This window comes from Condylura cristata, unplaced genomic scaffold (genome assembly GCF_000260355.1).
Source record: "Condylura cristata isolate star-nosed mole 26May11 unplaced genomic scaffold, ConCri1.0 scaffold00012, whole genome shotgun sequence".
NCBI classification, from domain to species: Eukaryota; Metazoa; Chordata; class Mammalia; order Eulipotyphla; family Talpidae; genus Condylura; species Condylura cristata.
In genome coordinates, this window is record NW_004567113.1 from 8,992,741 (window position 1) to 8,997,599 (window position 4,859).

General features: G+C 45.4%; 1 protein-coding gene across 2 annotated transcripts in view; it reads left to right on the forward strand.

The window, feature by feature from the left end:
- Positions 1 to 281: 281 nt before the first annotated feature.
- ABCG2 (ATP-binding cassette, sub-family G (WHITE), member 2 (Junior blood group)) overlaps positions 282 to 4,859 on the forward strand; it is a 57,909-nt gene continuing 53,331 nt past the window's right edge. The window contains exon 1 of one of the 2 annotated variants that reach the window (XM_012724303.1): positions 282 to 496. The gene's annotated coding sequence lies outside the window, so the exon portion shown is untranslated. Of the gene's footprint in view, positions 497 to 610; positions 934 to 4,859 lie in introns of those variants that run through there. The other variant, XM_012724304.1, reaches the window with a different exon arrangement.

Genomic DNA, 4,859 nt, shown 5'->3' on the forward strand with positions numbered 1-4,859 from the left:
CTGGAATAATGTATACAGTAAAATGCAGGGTTAAGGGGTAATGCACCCTCGGTTTCGTACGGGTCTTGGGAGTTTGTGGTTTGTCCTAGTGTGTCCCCTGATCCTGCGTGAAGGTGGGGGCAGTTTGGGCGCCTGCTAGATTCCTACGCGATAGTCGCGGGGTTTCCCTACCCCTCCAGCCCCTCCATCTCCCCCACCCCGCCCGCGGCGCCGGGAGCTTATCGCTGCGAGGCAGACAGCGCCACGCCTTCCCTGGGACTGCGCGCAGGCAAAGACCGGGAGGGAGCTTGGGGACGAGGGAGTGGCGGTACTCCAGTGCTCTTCCTTGCCTGCTGCTGGAGGCGTGCGATGAAGCTGGCGTGCGTCTATGTTGTTAGCTCTCGCTGCGTCCTAGAGCTGGGCGCCAGGCTTAGAAGCTCTGCCCCTGACCGTGACATTGCACGTGACGGTGGCCGTGACCCCGGGCCGGCGCCTTCCCAGGCTGGCCTTTGCTCAAGTGAGTGCCCTGAGGCGAGCCCGGGCGCGATGTGTGGGCTGCGGGCTGGGCTGTGGACGTCGGACTGAAAGGTCTTCCCCTGCCGCGGTTGGCTGCGCGCGCGGGGTGTGTCCGGTTCCTTTAGTAGTTATAGACGAGAGTCCTGAGCGCGCAGCAGGAGTCGAGAGCCCCCTGGCCATAGAATTGAGATTTGGGAGCCGCTGGAGGGAGGCAACCTGGAAGGAAGCCAGGGAGGTTTTGGAAACGCTCTTACGATTTAGAAAGCACAGTTCAGATCCTTGCTGTCATTGTGAAGTAGAATCTGCTTCCTCAGGGTGTATTTGGAAGCGACGGCTGACTCATCGCAGCGTTTATATAAAATGATTGTTCGGTTAGGGTTGTGCTTCAGAGCGCACGCATCCTGAGATCGGAGCTCTCTGTCGGAACCGCTACTAAACGTGAGTAAAGGGTGAAAGCCGTTTGAGATATGCGTGGCTTGAAAGGTCAGTGGGTATTGTGAGTACGTCTGGTAGAAAACAGAAAGCTGCTCCACTGAGATGGCTGGGCTTGGTTGAGCCATTCATAGTTTGATTTGAAAGTGACTATGAAATAATAGAAAGTGAAAATTTTCACTTTAGGAAACGCTGTTTGTGCTACAGATTCGGTCTGCTAGTAGGTCTTTGTTTTTTTTTTTTTTCTCAAAAGTATGAGTTGATAGTGGGTGGATAAAAACTTATTGACCATGGCAATTACTCCAAGTGGGAGAAATTTGTTAACATTAGTACTTTTTTTTTTTTTTAAAGATTTATTGATGTACTCATACAGAACTGGGGTACAGGCCAGAGATGCGGTGGGTGAGAGTCTTCACCAGAGACAGAGGGGAGCAGAACAGGCAGATTGAGGAGGTACACGCTGAGGGGAGCCGCGGGTGGGTAAGGAGAGGTCTGTCGCGCCATGTGGATCTCCTTCAGGGCAGGCAGGGATTGAACTCATGTGGAAGTGGCTTTAGCTTCTTAGTGCAGGGCTTTAACCCGTTGCGCCACCAGGAAGGGCCCACATTAGTACTTTTTTTTTAAAAAAAAGATTTATTTATTCATACAGAACTGGGGTAAGGCCAGAGGTGCAGGGGCTGTGAGAGGCTTCACCAGAGACAGAGTGGGGAGCAGAACAGGCAGATTGAAGTACTCTGCTGAGGGGAGCCACGGGTGGGTAAGGAGAGGTCTGTCGCGCCATGTGGATCTCCTTCAGGGCAGGCAGGGATTGAACTCATGTGGAAGTGGCTTTAGATTCTTAGTGCAGTGCTTTAGCCCCTTGCCCCACCAGGAAGGGCCCACATTAGTACTTTTTTTAAAAAAAAGATTTATTTATTCATACTGAACTCGGGTAAGGCCAGAGGTGCAGGGGCTGTGCGAGGATTCACCAGAGACAGAGTGGGGAGCAGAACAGGCAGATTGAGGAGGTACACTGCTGAGGGGAGCAGCATGAGGGTCAGGAGAGGTCAGGTGGATCACCTCCGAGGCAGGTGGGTATTGAACTCATGCTGAAGAGGCTTTAAATTCTTAGTGCTGTGCTTTAACTGGCTGTGTCACCAGGGAGGGACCAACATTAGCATTTTTAATGGGGTTAACTAATGTAGTTTTTATGCAGAGCTTTGGATGATTTGTTAAAGTGTTAACTGAGCATCCTTTCTTTGGAAAGGAAAGTTGACTTTTAATTATTAACCTGAAAACACTTATCACTCTCACAATGGTTATTTAAAAATAATACTGGAAAAGTTAGAGCTGTGTAGAAAATTAAGACCCCCTCAAAGATCAGATTGTAAATCTAGTGAACCGTTAAAAAATATAATATGGGGCTCTCCCATATGGCGCAGCTGGTTAAAGCACAGCACTGGGAAGCTTAAGTCACTTCAGCATTAGTTCGATGCCAGCCTGCCCTGGAGGAGATCCACATGGCAGCAGACCTCTCCTGGCCCACCCGCTGCTCCCCTCAGCAGTGTACTTCGTGGATCTGCCTGTTCTGCTCCCCACTGTCTCTGATGAATCCTCTCACCACCCCTGCACCTCTGGCCTGTACACCAGTTCTGTATGAATAAATAAATCTTTTTTAAAAAAATGGAAAAAAAAATAGGTAATGTCGACTGGTTTTATTTTTCTGCCTAATAGTAGAAATATAAAGTTCATTCTACTTTCAGGGAAAAAAAAATGATTCTTTATAGACACGAATGTTTATTGGTTATTGTTCCAGATGCTAGGCAGGAGTTCCCATAGGGAAAGCATTCTTTCTCCATCAGGTTGACATTAAAACACACATACAACCGACATTTATTTCTGTATTTATAAGTTTTCTTAAATTATTTGAGGTGAGGATAAGCATTTTATTTCTTTAAGATTTATTTTATTTATTTATGCATATAAGAACTGGGATGTAGGCCAACAGTATGGGGGTGGGGGGCGGTGAGATGATTCGCCAGAGACAGAGTGGGGAGCAGAACAGGTGGATCTACTGAAAAACACTGCTGAGAGGTTTGCTGTGCCATGTCAGCTTGCTCCTTAGCCGGGATTGAACTCATGCTGCAGCGGCTACAGATATTCTGCAGTGGCTGCGGATAGCTTCATAGTGCTTAATCCCTTGTGCCACGGGGTGGGGGGGGGGTGCCTGAGGATAAGTATTATAGATGGACAATAAAATGAAACAAAGTAAAATGTCTGGGAGTATGTTAGAATGTACTACCACTGGGACCCTATGCAAATTAAGTTACATTCTAGAGACCACCATCAACAGCAGCAAACTGTAAGTCACACATAAAAGGGAGAACACAGCAGCTCCTTCGAGAAGACTTTCTTGACCTTTACTTTTGAGGAAATTATCTTGATTCATAGGAAAATTCAGAAATAACTGAAGAATGGCAGTGGGAGCACATCGCAAAGTATATGCAAGAGTGTGCTTGCTGTACTTGTAATTTTCCTTGCCCTAAAGTTTTAGGAGAAACATTTGTTCAGTGCTAAGATACGCGCTTTTTGATGTTTGGAGCCTCTTGTGGCACAGGTTGAGGTTTATAAAAGAATGGCACACTTGGTGTTTTCCAATAAGTATCTCTGTCAAGTTTTTGATGGAAGTTTGACAGCAGTAATTTATATTGAGTGATGAGGCATTATGTTCTTATATGCATAAATAAATGAAGCAGAATAACTGCCTTCTTTAGTGCTGTTACAGATTTGGATTGAGATCTTTTAGTAAATATTGAAGAACTGGAATGATCATCCTCTGAGGGATATGAGATCTATAGGTCTACAGGAAGCTAAAGTTTATCTTTTAAAAAATAAGTTCCCAGCTCACTGCAGAATGTGAACTAATGATAGAGTGTCTAGGTGAGCTTAGAGTCACAGTTCCCCCCTCAACTCATAACAACTTTATGAGACATAGTTCACATACCATATACTTCACCTGTTTTAAAGTGCGCAATTTGTGCTTCCATCATCCTCCACACCTAAAATCCTTTCCATAGTCACTCTCCCTTCATGAAGTCTTCTTTCCCATAGTTTTTGATGCAGGTATTTTAATTCACTAGGAAATTTTCAAAAAGTGGGCATCAAATATTCAGATAATGGAGCAAGGAGCTAATAGTGTATTTACTGGTTGTATAAACTGGCTTTGTGTAGAGAAAGCAAATTGTTGCTTCCGTTCTGGTTTTGTTTTTGGCTAGGAGGGTGGAATAAAGTCTTGCCAGGCTTAGATACCCTGTTGAACTGTTTCTTGCGTTTTGCTCATCACTAGTGCAATTTCTTTGGGCTTACAATTGAAATATTCAGGTTACTTTTTAGTCATTAGAGTAGGCTTGTAGGAAACTTGTTCTCAGACTCTGGTAGCATTAGGCAGCTCTCTTGTTTCACCAGCATTAAGTTATTCAAGTTATCTAGAAAGGTAAAAATGGAAGTTTCTAGAAAGCAAAAAGTCCTGTGATCTCCCTCTGAAGAGGATAAAGTGTCTGAGAGCTACTTCACACAGGTCAGTCCCTTTGTCTTCCTGTCCTGCATGTTCTGACCCTGGCCTCCTCTGTACCCTGGAGTGGAGGAAAGGTGAAGAAAGGAAAGAGGTTAAAACATGGATTTTATCCCTATCCCTCAAATATCACATACTAACTTGGAATATCTTAAGACAGGATCAGTAGACCCTCAGAATAATAAATTAGTCACAATGGGAGAGAGTTACTGAATGCTTACCTTTACAAATATTTTTTTTTTTTTTTAAAGATTTACTTATTTATTCATACAGAACTGGGGTATAGGCCAGAGGCTCAGGGACGGTGAGAGGCTTCACCAGAGACAGAGTGGGGAGCAGAACAGGCAGATCTACGAAGTACACTGCTGAGGGGAGCAGCGGG